The sequence below is a fragment of the Amphiprion ocellaris genome, chromosome 16, assembly GCF_022539595.1.
Source record: "Amphiprion ocellaris isolate individual 3 ecotype Okinawa chromosome 16, ASM2253959v1, whole genome shotgun sequence".
NCBI lineage: Eukaryota > Metazoa > Chordata > Actinopteri > Pomacentridae > Amphiprion > Amphiprion ocellaris.
In genome coordinates this window covers 27733822-27749866 of record NC_072781.1, presented here as the reverse complement: position 1 = coordinate 27749866, position 16045 = coordinate 27733822, and the positions used below count along the sequence as shown (strand labels likewise).

The 16045-nt window shown below is 38.3% G+C and overlaps 1 long non-coding RNA gene across 1 annotated transcript; it reads right to left on the bottom strand.

Moving 5' to 3' along the window:
- Positions 1 to 1727: 1727 nt before the first annotated feature.
- LOC129350819 (uncharacterized) lies at positions 1728 to 8070 on the bottom strand. The gene is made up of 3 exons (XR_008604339.1): positions 7838 to 8070; positions 5401 to 5526; positions 1728 to 3631 (listed from the first exon to the last, which is right to left on the bottom strand). It is a non-coding gene; the product is annotated as an uncharacterized LOC129350819 (long non-coding RNA).
- Between the last annotated feature and the right edge of the window lie 7975 nt (positions 8071 to 16045).

Below are 16045 nucleotides of genomic sequence, written 5' to 3'. Positions count from 1 at the left end.
TTTTAGTTGACTTTTTAAAATTATTTTTCAGTGTTTAAATTTATCTTTTTGGTGCTTTTTAAATTTTTTAAATTTTAAATTTTTATATCTTTCTTTTAGTGTTTTCTCCCTTAAACTATTCTCCCTGATTTTTAGGGTCCGAGCACCGAATGGTGCGAAGACCCTATTGGAATGCAAGGAATTATTTATTATTATTATTATTATTATTATTATTATTATTATTATTATTATTATTATTATTATTATTATTATTATTATTATTATTATTATTATTATTATTATTCTTTGCCCGCCGGGAAATCGCCATTTTTGGCGGCCTTATCATACCCCAAAACGCGTCAAACTTGGCATGCTCATCAGGACTGGCGAAAAATTTGATATTTTATGGGAGTTGCGCATGTGTGTGGGAATATGGCTCCATAGCGCCCCCTGGAAAATTGAAAATTTGGTCATTAGGCCAACTTGCACGACGTTTCATCTACAGCTACAAAATTTTGCATGCGTATTCAGCACATCAGGAAACCCAAAAAAGTCAATCATTGCCACGCCCTAAATCCAACAGGAAGTCGGCCATCTTGAATTCGCTGTAAATTTTTTAAAATTAATAACTCATCGGGGATAAGTCCGAGAGACGTCAAATTTGGCCAATATATGCAAACACGCAACCTGATGAAAAGTTATCAAAATGTTCATTTCATTTCATAGGGCGTGGCCATGGCGACTCCCAGAAATATTGATCCTTTGCCATGAAACAGGAAGTGGTGTCTAACTCAGCTGTACATGGTCCAATCTGCCTGAAATTTCACATGTGTGATCAATGTCCAGCCCTGACAATATCCATGCGGTTATATACATTCACAGTCATAGCGCCACCTTGTGGTAACAGGAAATTGACATTTTTCACACTTTGATGTACTATTCTTACCAGGTTGAACAGATTCACCTCAAATTTGGTGACATAACTCTGAACACGTTGATGATGATCCCCAGAGAAAATGGTGGCTCGTCATCAAAGGGCGTGTCTGTGGCGGGGCAGCGAATTTCGATTTCTCGCCATGAAAATTGAATTATTAATATCTCAGCTGGAAATGATCCAATCCGGACCAAACTTGATGTGATGGACACCAGTCCGATTCTGAACACATCCACACTCATAAATTTAGAAATACTCATAGCGCCACCTATTGGCAACAGGAAGAAATTGTCATTACATTTGCACGTGCCATTGCCTAATACTTTGTCATATGATTCTGAAAATTGGTCAGGTGAGTGATCACACATTGACGATGGCACAGTGTGAAGATTTTGACGATTCATAAAACGCTGTTGCCGTGGCAACGTATCGTTGCCGGAATAAACAAAGTACTTTTTGACAGGTTAAAAATGCTCAAATGCTCGCCAAAATTGCCACACATATCTGGACCGGCAACCCATTTCAGATTTTAGGGAAACTGCACATGTGTTTGGCAAAATGGCTCCATAGCGCCACCTGGAAAATTTCAAACATTTACTACGGCCAGTACGTGTCACCTAGAATTATGAAACTTGATAGGCATATGTAACTCGTCAAGACACACCAAAATGTAATTGACAGCCATGCCCAAAACCCAACAGGAAGTCGGCCATTTTGAATTATATGTCATACGTTTTGACGATTTTGGGTCATTTTTGTACATTTTCAAAAGCTATAAACTCACATAGGGTAACAGGACATCTGCAGACACAGGTCAAAGATTACAAGGAGTTTATTTAACGAATGAAACTAAAACCAACACAGAAAGGATAACTAAACCAAGGTGAAAACAAAAAGGGGAAACCAGACTAATTGTAGGAGAAAGGTTCTGGTTTCAAAGTCTGTGGTCTGGCAGAGAGCGGAAGAATGAAGAACCGGGCCTTCGTGGATTAAGGTGATTGAGAACAGGTGAATCAACCCCCACATCTGTGAGAGAGATGGATGGATGGATGGATGGATGGATAGATGGATGGATGGATGAATGGATGGATGGATGGATGGATGGATGGATAGATAGGTAGGGAGGTAGATGGACCATAGATAGATGGATGGATAGGTAGATCCTGCAGTGGGGAAATTTTCAGTGTGGCAGTAGCAGATAGGAAAAAAAGTTAAAAAAAAAAAAAAAAAAGCAGCACTCAGTGCACAGATATAAATAGATGCTTTCTCCTTAGAGAAGAAATAGAAATGCTTGTAAAAAAAAAAAAACCCCGTGAAATTGCACATATTGACTTATTTACATTTTATTGCAGTTACTTCATGGGTGATCTGAACTACTGGGAGCAGGCTTGATTGAACACAGTCTGACTGCTGCAGGAAGGAAGGACCTCCTTCAAACATCGTGGGTGAAGCAGTCTGTCCCTGAAGGAGCTGCCGGTGATGGTCCTGTTTCCTGCAGGGGGTGGGAGATGTCCTCCATGATAGACAACAGCTTTGTCATCATCCTCCTGTCTACCACCAGCCCAGGACAGAGCTTGCTTTCTTAACCAGTTTCTTTAGTCTCTTCCTGTCTGCAGCCGTGATGCTGCTGCTCCAGCAGACCAGTCCATACAGGATGGCTGATACCACCACACAACCATAAAAGGTCCTCAGAATTGCTCCCTGCACCCCGAAGGACCTCAGTTTCCTGAGCAAGTGAAGTCTGTTCTGACCTTTCTTACACCGTGCGTTGGTGTTCTATCTCTAGACATGTCTGAATGTCTTTATCAATAAATGCTCAAACATATGTTGAGTGTCAGCTCAGCTCTTTGTTCCATACATGTAAATGTTCCTATGTGATTGGTGTCTTGCAGTCGGAGTGTAAAGAATTGAAGCTGTCAGAGGCTTTCTGTGGTGAAGAGGCTGCAGGACATCAGCTGCTCCAACAGGTGAAGCCTTTGTTCTTTGGCTCCAACCAGAAGCAGCAATAAATCAGCATGAGCTGCAGCTTATCCACCTCATAGAGTGTATAATAAAGAAACCAAGAGGTTTTAGTTGATAGCTGTCGCTAGCAGTGTGTTGTTCAGGTTGTGAGGAGAAGTAAAAAGCTTACAGCACCTGGTATTCCCAGGTAGTCTCCCATCCAAATACTAACCAGGCCCAACCCTGCTTAGCTTTGCAGATCAGATGAGATCAGGTGTATTCAGTCTCAGAAACAAACCTCACATGATTCAGATCTCCACTCACACCTTTTATTTGTCGTTTGGTTGCGCCAGTAATAATTGATAGCATCATTTAAGCAAAGTTAGAGCAACATCTTGTAGGACAGGTGGTGTAGAGGTAAGTTTTTTGCCTCCCCGGTACCTTAGTACCTTTATTATCTTCACTTCCTTAATACTTTTGTGTACCATCATTTACGAAAACTAACAGCTACACCCAGTAGGAAGGATAGTGCAGTGGTAAGTTATCTGCCTTTCATCCAGAAGGTCCCTAGTTGGAATCCAGCTCAAGGCTCTTTTTACACTTTGGCTGCATGACAACCTCTTGCAACCATGATTACAACAAACTCCACCAAGGACCTTGTGTGACAGATAGCTCACACAGAGGGTGTGTGTCTGTCATGTGGACGGTCACGGTTCGAATCCCCGCTGTGGTGTGGAGTGTCACTGGACTGGAGTGGACTGGACTTCAAAGATGGATCTGGGAAAAAGGAAAACCAGGAGATTTACCCATAAGCAAGGCACGAAGGCACGAAGGCACGAAGGCACGAAGGCACGAAGGCACGAAGGCACGAAGGCACGAAGGCACGAAGGCACGAAGGCACGAAGGCACGAAGGCACGAAGGCACGAAGGCACGAAGGCACGAAGGCACGAAGGCACGAAGGCACGAAGGCACGAAGGCACGAAGGCACGAAGGCACGAAGGCACGAAGGCACGAAGGCACGAAGGCACGAAGGCACGAAGGCACGAAGGCACGAAGGCACGAAGGCACGAAGGCACGAAGGCACGAAGGCACGAAGGCACGAAGGCACGAAGGCACGAAGGCACGAAGGCACGAAGGCACGAAGGCACGAAGGCACGAAGGCACGAAGGCACGAAGGCACGAAGGCACGAAGGCACGAAGGCACGAAGGCACGAAGGCACGAAGGCACGAAGGCACGAAGGCACGAAGGCACGAAGGCACGAAGGCACGAAGGCACGAAGGCACGAAGGCACGAAGGCACGAAGGCACGAAGGCACGAAGGCACGAAGGCACGAAGGCACGAAGGCACGAAGGCACGAAGGCACGAAGGCACGAAGGCACGAAGGCACGAAGGCAGATTTTTGGCAAATTTTGCCCTTTTCTTCTATTCGTCAAGGCGGTGACATCAACACTGAAAGAAAAAAAAACAATCCACAAAATCAAAAAAAGAAGATAATCTACCTACAACTTTTAAAGAACACGCTAAAAAACACAATACTAAAAAGTCACACTCTTCTCCTCATCACTCATTTTTACATTTTAACACAATTTCAAAGCCACACAAATCACATTCTTCATGTCAAATCACTTCTCTTCACTACAAATGGGAGAGAACAGCAAACAAATAAAAAGTTATGGCTTAAATATCTTCAAAATCTCTTTGCTATTCCTCTACATTCAAATTCCTCAACACCACTCAACAATCACCTGCAGGATCTCTTACTTCTTTCTTAGCTCTGACAAAACATCTTCAAGACTCTGAGAAGACAACTCATTTTCAACACATTTGCTGCTTCGTCTAAGTGTCCACACACATCTCCAGTCATCCACAGGCCTCACCACTGATCAGCTGCACAAACTTACATGTTAAACTTCTCCAAAGATAAAATACAGGCCCTTCTGTCTGATCACAACTTTTACTGGTGGCTCATATTTCAAGTTCATTTCCTTGCAAAGTCTTTATTTTGGATTAAAGTGGGATCTGTGACCAGGCAGATCACTTGTTTATTCTTAGCATTTGGATTTCACTGACATTCCTGTCATGTAGAAAAATAGAAATATCTTTGCATTGATTCAGCTAAACTAACTGCAGACACTGAGAGGCGTAAAGTTCAACAAATGCTGTTTTTATTTACTTCACTGGTGACATCAGTAGATGCTTGCAGTGAAACCACCACTGCAAATATTTATGCATTTAAGTATTACAACTGAAAACTCCCTACAAACGTCCACTTCTAACACCACAAACATTGTCCAGAGGAAATGATATTAGCTGAACATAAAAACATGTAAAACAGCTCTGATGCTTTCATCCTGAGCTCCACTCAAACATTTCACTGTGCAGCAGCTCAGCAGTTTGTTTAAGAAAAGCATTTAGGTTCAATCTGTGAAGCCCAAAACCCACCAGCTTTGAAAAATGACACCATTTACCAGAGTCACAAACTGTAAAAACAGAAGGAATTGTTGGATTTTCTATGTGAATGTGTCGCCTCTCTAGTTAACTCACCCGGTTACGTCTCCATCCTGACGCTGCTCTGCTGGACCGGAGCTTCTGGACCAGCCGGGTGGACCTTCCTTCACAGATCTTCCCGGTGGGAGTGATTCTGAGTCGGCCTTGGTTGACTGCAAACTCCTTAAAATGGACACATGAGAGGAAATCGTGGACAAATCGATACAACAACTTGTTCGGTTTGTCCTGTTCTTAAATGGGTAGAAAACTGCTGAGAGCTCTCAGTTCAATTCAATTTTCAATTCAATTTTATTTATATAGCGCCAATTACAGTCAAATTGTCTCGAGACGCTTTACAGAACCCATATGCCTGACCCCCAGAGCAAGCCAAAAGGCGACAGTGGCAAGGAAAACACCCTTTTAACAGGGAAAAAAACCTCGAGCAGAACCCGGCTCTAATGTGGGGGACCCATCTGCCTGCTGGCCGGGCGGGTTGAGAGGGACAGAAGAGGTAGAAAGGTAGAGATAGAGGGGTAGAGGTAGAGATAGAGGGATACAGATAGAGGGGTAGAGATAGAGAGGTGGGGGGGTGGGACACAAGGACCATAAAACACAGCCACACATCTGAAGCATCCAGCATCCAGCTCTGGGACCAGGGACACTCGGAGAAAGGACAGAAAGAAACAGAGTGAATGTAATGCAATAATGGTATATGTAGTAAATACATAGGTAGTTAGAGAAGGGCTCAGTGCATCAAGAGAGGTTCCCCAGCAGTCTAGGCCTATAGCAGCATAACTAGGGGCAGAACTAAGGGACGTCAAGAGGGGAAGTCAGTTGTGCAAATGAAAACACCAGCTCACCCCGTCAGGGTCCCCCAGTCAGCCCTAACTATAAGCTTTGTCGAAAAGGAAGGTTTTAAGCCTGGTCTTAAAAATAGAGAGGGTGTCCGCCTCCCGAACCCAAACTGGGAGCTGGTTCCACAGGAGAGGCGCCTGATAACTGAAGGCTCTGCCTCCCATTCTACTTTTAGAGATTCTAGGAACAACAAGTAAGCCTGCAGTCTGAGAGCGAAGAGTTCTGCTAGGATAATATGGTACTATCAGGTCTTTAAGATATGATGGAGATTGGTTGTTAAGAGCTTTATATGTCAGAAGAAGGATTTTGAATTCTATTCTAGATTTAACAGGAAGCCAATGAAGAGAATCCAATATAGGAGAAATATGATCTCTCTTGCTAACTCCCGTCAGTACTCTGGCTGCAGCATTTTGGATCAGCTGTAGATATTTCAGAGAGCTATTGGGACAACCTGATAATAAGGAATTACAGTAGTCAAGCCTAGAAGTAACAAATGCATGGACTAGTTTTTCTGCATCACTCTGAGACAGGATGTTCCTGATTTTCACAATATTTCTCAGGTGGAAAAAGGAAGTCCTACAGATTTGTTTTATGTGCGAGTTAAAGGACATGTCCTGGTCAAAGATAACACCGAGGTTCCTCACAGTAGTACTGGAGGCCAATGTAATGCCATCCAGAGTAACTATATGCTTTGAAAGCAATTCTCTAAGATGTTTGGGGCCAAATACAATGACTTCAGTCTTGTCTGAATTTAGTAGTAAGAAATTATAGGTCATCCAGGTCTTTATGTCCTTAAGACAATCTTGCAGTCTAGCTAGCTGATTAGTTTCATTTGGCTTCATAGATAAATACAATTGAGTGTCGTCAGCATAACAATGGAAATTAATACAGTGCTTCCTAATAATGTTGCCTAAGGGAAGCATGTATAATGTGAACAGTATTGGTCCTAAGACAGAACCCTGAGGAACTCCATGATTAACCCTAGTATGCTCAGAAGAGTCATTGTTGACATGCACAAACTGGAACCTGTCTGATAAGTAGGATTTAAACCAGTCCAGTGCTGTCCCTTTAATGCCAATAGAATGTTCTAGTCGCTGTAATAAAAGTTTGTGGTCGATTGTATCGAATGCTGCACTAAGGTCCAATAAAATAAGTATAGAGACCAGTCCATTATCTGAAGCTATGAGAAGGTCATTAGTAACTTTCACCAGAGCTGTTTCTGTGCTATGATGCACTCTGAAGCCTGACTGAAACTCTTCAAACAAGCTATTCCTTTGTAAATGTTCACATAATTGATTTGCAACTGTTCTTTCCAGAATTTTGGAGAGAAATGGGAGGTTGGAAACTGGTCTATAGTTGGCTAAAACATCTGGATCTAGAGTGGGCTTTTTAAGTAAAGGTTTGATTACAGCAACCTTAAAAGCCTGTGGTACATAACCTGTTACTAGAGAGAGATTAATCAGATCTAACATTGAGGAATCAGCTCTGACAGAGTGTTGCTCTGACTCCATGTGTGACTGAGGCTGGAGTGAACAGAGCTGCTGCTGCTCAGATGCAGCTTCTTATTAGCACAACAACAGACGCTGCGTTCACTACGTCTGTGGGTGTGGAGCTGATAAAGAGGATCTTCACCACTGACCTGAGCTGCTGCCACACGGTGAGACGTCCAACAGAGTCACTGAGCAGCTGATGATGAAGAAGATGAAGGCTTCAGGAGGAGGTGGAGGAGGAGAAGCTGCAGGGCCACATGAGACACTGAAGAGACAAACCAGAAATGATTCACACACTAGACATGAAGAAAAGAAAACATCAGAGAGTGTAAAATACAAGAATGAGTCCTGAACATCACAGGCGTAACCCGTAGAGCTACATGACCACCCATGTTCTGGTCTTGAAAACGTGTATTAATCCAATAGAAAGTCTAGGGGTAGGGTTAGGGTTGGAGAGGAAGGTCCTTACAGTTGTAATGAAAAAAATAGGGTAATTAATATTACACATAAATATTTTTAATGTTAATACTAAGCAGCCGAATATTCTGAGAAATTAATCCGTGGTTTTTCCTTCAGCCGTTGTAGATCTAGATAACCTAAAGGTACAATAACCTAAAGGTACAGTGCAACCACAACGCTGAAGGAAAAACCCCAACTTTATTCTAAGAATTTTTTGGCTAGTGTGACTTAATATTAAATTATGAAAAAATGTATAATTTTATATCCATGTTTTTGGTACATTGCTACTGTCAGGACCTTCCTCTGTAACCCGAACCCTACCCCTAGACTTTCTATTGGATTGATACACCTTTGCTGACAGCCAACATGTGTGATCATATAGCTCTGCGGGTTAAGCCACTGACGCATGTAGTTGGTCCTCAACGCTGAGGCCCTGGTTCGATTCCTGCTTGCAACCCTGTGCTATATTAGTTGTTCTCATTCTTATTTTTACCCCATTGTCTGGCTGTCTCTCACTACGCCTATCCATCAATTAACTGCAAAAGACTACAACACTTATTTACAAATTTCCTGTTTATTTATTAAATACAATTCTTTAATTTCTTACATCTTTTTTCCCCCCATACTTTATAAAAGTTTAATTGTCTTAACTTTTTCCCATTTATTTAATTGCTTCTTTTTTATGTATTTTCTTTCTTTAATCTTCTTCTTCTTTCTAGAATTTAACACCAACCTTCAATTTTGGGTCATTTTTAGACATTTTGAAAAGCTATCAACTCAAACAGGGTAACACCGACAGATATGAAATTCAGCCAGGATGTACTCCAGGCATGGGTGATCAAAAGTTATCAAAATGCTCACCTTAAGTCTGAGGGCGTGGCCATGGCAGGCTCCCAAACTTTGATGCTTCGACATGACACATCAACTGCTGTGTAACTGCCCTAAACATACTCTAATCTGCCTCAAACTTTACATGTATGATCAGAGTCCAGCCCTGATGACATTCACATGCTGAAATACAGCCACAGTCATAGCGCCACCTGGTGGATAGAAGGAAAAGCTCTATAACTAGCCTGGACATGGTCCGATCTGCCTGAAATGTTATATGTGTCATCAGAGTGCGGACGTGATCACATCCATAGGCCAATATACACTCTCGGTCGCAGCGCCACCTGGTGGACGTGCGTGGATTCGACGACGAGCATGGATGCGAGGACCCGTCCAACGCTGCTTGCAGCTTTAATTGTATTTGATATTTTTACATTTTCTCCCTGTTTTTATCTGCATTCATCAGTTTTTCTATATATGTATTTCTAATTTAACTTTTTTTTGAAAAATGTATTCTTTTAATTTTTTTTCAGATTTTCATGGGTTTTTGATTTTATTTTATTTTATTTTAGTTTAGTTTAGTTTATACAGTTTTTTTAAAAATCATTTTTCAGTGTTTATATTTTTCTTTTTTGGTGCTTTTTTAGTTTCTTTTTATTATTATTCTTTTTTTTATATCTTTTTGTTTTTTGTGTATTCTCCCTTAAACTATTCCCCCAGATTTTTTGTGTTTCTTATTTCTACATTCTCTCCTTTTTTAAAAAATCTGTATTCATCTGTTTTCTATATATGTATTTTTAATTTTACAGTTTTAAAAAAATTCTTTTACCATTTTTCTCAGATTATTTTTTTTTTCTATTTTTCAGTGTTTATATTTTTCTTTTTTGGTGCTTTTTCTGTTTTTTTTAAAATATCTTTTTTGTTTTCATGTTTTCTCCCTTATACTATTCCCCCAGATTTTTGTTGTGTTTATTTCTGCATTCTTTCCCTGTTTTTATCTGTATTAATCTATTTTTCTGTATTTTTGTTATTTTGTAGATTTTTTTTAATTTTATTTTGTTTTTTTTATTCATTGTCTATTTTTATTTCATTTCAGATTTTAGTACATTCTCAGTTTTTACAATATTTTTTATGATACAAGTTTAGAGTTTATTCAAGTTTTGCTGATTTTTTTTGTGCTTTGTGGGTTTTTTGTTGTTTTATTTTATCTTTTTATAGAATTTCTTTCAAAACAGAAGCTTTAATCCTAAATAATTTGGATGTCAGGACTCACACCGAAAGAATTTAATGTTAAGCATACAAATTTTTTAAATGCCCAAATATTTGTCAATTCAAAAAGCATAAATAGCGTCTCCTGTAATCTGAAAAGAAGAATTGTGGACTGATATTAGTAGATAATAAATTGATTCTCACTGCTGCTGATGTTCACATTTCCACTTAGAGCAGCTTTAAAGCTTCCATTGAATGAAAAGGGAAAATAAATGAAGATCTTTCGTATAAATGTGTCAGTGAGCTTAAAGCCGCTCAGAGTGAATCTGGTGTCTGAGATGAATTTTTAATATTATTACATGAAGGAATCTGTGAGACCAGCAGTGACCAGCAGGGGGCAGAACACATTTATTTGGTGCTGGATGATGGTTTAGATGAAAACAAATCTGCAGATTCATCGATCGGATCATTTTAAAGCATGAAAATGACAGAAATCTGGCCTGTTATTGTTTCATGAGAAACCTGCCAGTTTAAAGCTTCCAAATCCAGAAGATTTCACAAACTCTGCTTTGAAAACCTTCAGATGAAGAAAAGGAAAACGGAGGCTCTAAAAATGTTTAGTTTGTCTAGAATCAGAAAAACTTCCACACAGACGTAGCTACGCTTCTTCTTCCACCAATCAGCTTGCTGCATTTGCCACGTGGCTCCGGAATTCCCCTTCAGCTGCGGGGCTTTCCGCTGTGATTGACAGGCTGCGGTCTCCATGACAACAGCGCAGAGATGTGTCAAGTAGACTGAGAAGAGCGCGAGCACAGCTTTTAGTCAGGCGAAATGATCTTCAAAATAAAAGTATTTAGTTAATGAAGCCGCAGCTGGACTGATTTTAGGACCAAAAAAATTAAATAATGTTTAAATAAAATAATTTGAATATAAATATATAGAAAAAAAACAGGGAAATATGAGTGGGATAAAAATGTCTCTCTAAAGATTTATTAGATGATGCTTCTATATTTTTACCAAGTTTTCTAATCTCCAATATGTGTATAGATATTTACTTTTTTATCGTATAGATATAATTTGTGTATGACATGTCAAAACAAGCAGGTTTAGAATAACAGTAATAATAACAAATAAAGTATACTTCAGCAAATGGAAAACAACATGGAAAAAAATGCAATAATATTAAATGCATAGTAAGTGAATAGAAAAATGTACAAAGCAGAATCAAAATAGGACAAAATGCAAACATGCACAATTAATTAACAGTAAGAAATAATAAATTACTAATAAAATAAATAAAACCAAATAATTAAAAGCTTTCAGCAACACAAGGCGACTTTTTCACCTTTATTAAAAAAATTAGTTGAGTAGGTTTAGTTAAATAATTTTGGATGGTCTTAACTTTAATATTTGAATTAGTCAGATGAAATAAAGATAAATAATATGTACAGTTTTGTTTGGTAAATTTTTCTGTTCCAGATGAGATTCAAGAGTTTTTATTTCTCACATGCTGGTACAATTTGGGTGGTGAAACACAAATTTACTCTTTCACATAGGTATGAAATAACAAGAAAAAAGATTAGAAATATTCATTAAAACATAGAAAAAGTCATAAATAATAACGTGTAAAGAGATTGTGAAATATTTAAAATTTTAGGAACACAAATTAAATGTTAAATGAGTCGGCTAAATGTTTATAATACCTAATGTTATGGTTTCACTAATAATTTAATTTGTTGAAAAAATGTATGTTATATTTAGCAGTGTAGGGTCTTAATCATAACATTTAAATAAATAAAAAAATCATATATAACATGGCCGAGTCTTAATAATTAATTAAGTGTCTTTTTTAATAGAGTTTTATCGCTTCGTCGTTTCATCTTTCATCGTTTCATCTTAATCACCTGACTGAAATATTAAACACAAAAAAAACTACAAAACCACTACACTGTTCAAATGTCACTGGAAATGAGCACGACGGGCTTTTATTATGAAGAGCAGTGACAGGAAAACCGCTCGACCTCTTCCCCGCTGTTTTTCTTTGTTGAATCATTTCAGAGTTTTTCGGGAAACGGACGAGCAGTTGGTCGGGCTGGAGGCTGAACGCAGGTAAAACTCACCTTTACGAACTTTATTTGAACTTTATTTAAACTCTGGTAGCTGCTGGTGGGACTGTCAGGGAGGAAAATAATCGATTAAACAACTCACAGATGAGTTATACGCGTTCATTTAACCGATTTTTAAAGCAGCGTCGAACCAACGTGACGTTTTAAATTCAGTTTAGCAGCTTTATTTTGGGTACAGAAAAACGAGCAAAAACACCTTTAAATGTTTACTCAGCTGCTCTTTTTGCTCTTTAAATCACATTTAGCATTTTTAAACACCGAATTAAATACTTAAATCCACTGAGGTGTGAGTAAAAATGTGTTTTATTAGCTTATTAGCTCATTAGCAGAGTAAATAAATAAATCAGTCATGTGTTGGTGAAGCAGAAAAAAACCCAAACTGGTTTAATTTAACAGTTTCAATATGGTGGAAATGTGCAGTTTGTTTTGTTGTTTAATCAGGTTGTGCAACAAGGAAATTTCTGCAGCGTTTGCGCAATAAACAGTTTATTTTAGTGCGTTTTTAATTGATCAGCCACAGTTGTAATCTACCTGATTGTATTCTCTATCTGTGTCACTTCTGTGCATTTTTTCCTTGTATCGTACCTAACATTAATCCAGTGGTTATTACGGCAAATATAATCTCTATAATTCTCTTCTTTTTTTCTGGTTTTTTTTTTTTTTTTAAACCAAACTGATTATAGTTGAAGCTACAACAAACCTCTGAACTTCAGGGGGGAATTTTATTTTTTAAGGTAAATCAAAATGGAATTGTGGTCAAAAAAATCTACCTCTTAATGTGAAAATAGGTAATTATTCAACTATATCTCATGAGCTGCAGCAATTAATCAAAATAATCAATTAGTTGTCAGCTGTTAGATTAATCGCAGACTAATTGACCTTCAATTTATCAGTTTTTGCCTCTAAATAGTAATTTTTAAATAGTTTTTTTAACTACTGTATGACAGTAAACTGAATATCTTTGGAAAAAGTAACATGTGGGACTTAGAGACATATTTTCTACAGGCACGCAACCTTTTACCATTAATTAAGAAAATAATCAACAAATATTAATCAACAACAATAATCATTAGTTGCATCTGTATTTGTCTGATGGATGCAGGGAAAACCTTATTTTCATCATTAAAGTCATTTTTTAATAAAGGTATCTTGTAATATTACATCAGGCTGAACAATGCAGCTAAATGTTTTTGCAATATGGTGCTGGAAATGCAATATCTAAGTCGCAGGAGCTTCAATGTTTTGATTAAAACTTTAATTTGTCTCAACATGTCTCTATAAATTAATTTTTGTGGTGTGCTACAGGGACATTTACCGATCTATTCTACAGACATAATGGAACAAGTTTGTTTCTTACAGACTGCCGCAAAAAATAACACCAGTTTCATTTTATTTTCATTTCCTGTGGAAAAGAAATGTAAAAATTCCCTCGAAAATCATGACTTGTATCTCACTTGTCTCCCCAATAATCATCATTTAACTTTTTTGTTATTTGTTTAGCTCTATTCTTTGCATGTTTTTATTTCTGTCTTTTTGCATATCTATTATTTTAACTTACTTTTGATTAATTCCCTGAAACATGACTGGATTAATCCAAGTTTCGCGATGTTATCAGCGATAAAATAAATCCAGCTAACAGTCATACAGAAGGATTTGTTTCTTTTGCTCTTTGGCATAAATAACAACAAAGAATATTTGAGTTTTAGAATATAATTTATCTTTGAATTTGGATAATAAAACAAAGATAAAGTGATTTAACTGCATTTGTTAAATGCAGGAAGACTGACTTTTTGTGTCTTGTCATCTTTTAGACTGTAAGTTTCACAGTTAGTTAAATTACATGGAAAAAAATTCTCTCTTTCAACTTTATATAATTGAATTATAACTTTAAGAACTTGAAATCAGTAAATCCATAATTTTGCAACCAGAAAAACAAGATGGAGCTGCTACCAGATAAATCTGTAATCTTTAAATGATGCAAAAATGTAGAAAAATAATAGATTATACTGTCACACTTGTTCTTATTAAAACCAAAGAGACTCTAAAACAAGCTGTGAAGAACAAAAAAACATACAAACTGTGATAGATTTCATGTCGGTTTCTGCTGATATTTTGTCCTGAAGTTGGGACATTGGGAAGTTGGAGCTGTGGAGTTGTGTTTTTCGAGGCTTGCGGTTTCCCTTTACTTCCAGTGCTTGTTCTAAGCTAGGCTAACCCTGCTTCTGTAAAACTCCGTCCGATAAAAAAAAATGAGGGGCTGCTGTTTTAAGAGAGGCAGCACTTTGTTGTTTGTTCAGTATAGCTGGAAAGTGAGGATTGTCCTCGAATAATCACCGAGGGTAGGAAAGAGGAGGGTGGAAATTCCCTGCAGTGGGAGCTCAGATTATGACGTCTGAGCTGTGATTAAGACTTGGTTTGTAGTCACAGGAAAATCCCTGAAGGAGGAAGAACGGATCAGAAACCTCCTCCTCCTGTGGGAGCCGAGCATTCATCATCTTCATCTTACACCTTCGTCATCGTGTTTTCTGCTGAGTCTGGCCGGAGCTCTGAGGTACGGTGATGAAGCTCTGCAGGACTGAATCACCCTCGATTCTGTCGATGTTATTTGTGGGGATCAGAGTGAAATATTCCAGATGTGTCAACAACATTTAGCCTGTAAATGAGAGTAACACAAGGCGACAAGAAATGTTTTAAATTCTGGCTCCAGAATTTAAAACTTTATTTGGACTTTTATCTGTTTTATTTTGGGATTTTAAGCTCCAACAAGCCGTCGGCTGCTTGTTTCATGCAAAATATATACATATTAATCTTTCTACAAGTGCCCGTAAAATTTATTTAAATGTCTTAAAATGGAAATGTGTGTTTTATTTTGTTTTTATTTTAACCCTCTGAACCCCCAAAACCCCGCTGCCAGCTTAGGAAAAGCGTTGAGATTTTGTTATACTGACAAAATTACCTAAACTTTAAATAAATAAGCTTTCAGACGGTCCTTGAACTTCTCATCTGTGACGTTTCCATCGCATAACTCAACCAAAATCTAAGCTGGAAATCAGGACAATATTTATTCAACGCTGTCTCTTTTAAAATGTCAACCAAAAATAAACTGTTTTTTATCAACCAGATTCTGTAAAAAACAAAAAATTCTGCACATCTCGATGCAACTATGAAGCCATTAATGACAGAGCTGTGATCACAATCACAGTACAGAAAATTCAGGTACCTTTAGGCTGAGCTGCAGGATGTGTTTACCCAGAGCAGAATCAAAACAGAAATATCTGAAGCATGTAGAAGTCAGTTTCATGTCCTGTATTGGTAGCACCTGTTGGCACTTGGAAACATGTTGTACAGGTAACTGCGAGTCCTTTAAAAAAAAAAAAAAAAATTGTATAAGAAAGGAACTGCACAGAAGACATTTCTGAGTTCTCTCTACTTCTAGTCCATGGTTGTTCTGTTTCCATAGAGGTGCAGGACTTTATATTGCAGTGAAAAATGAACCAACAGTGAGTAAAAATGTGAGAGGAGCAAGAAAACACTGGGGTTCACAGGTTAAGATGTTGCAGGAGGATGTTGTTGTAGTTTCTGGTGGTTTTCTGAAGACGTCCAGCAGGATGATATTCAGCAGCTTTGCTTCAGCATGAAACCTGATTAATCTGGAGACTTTTAGATATTTAAAGAGACTTTCTTTTTGTTAGCCAGCTCAGCAAAACCTAAAACCTCAATAAGAGATAGTAATAT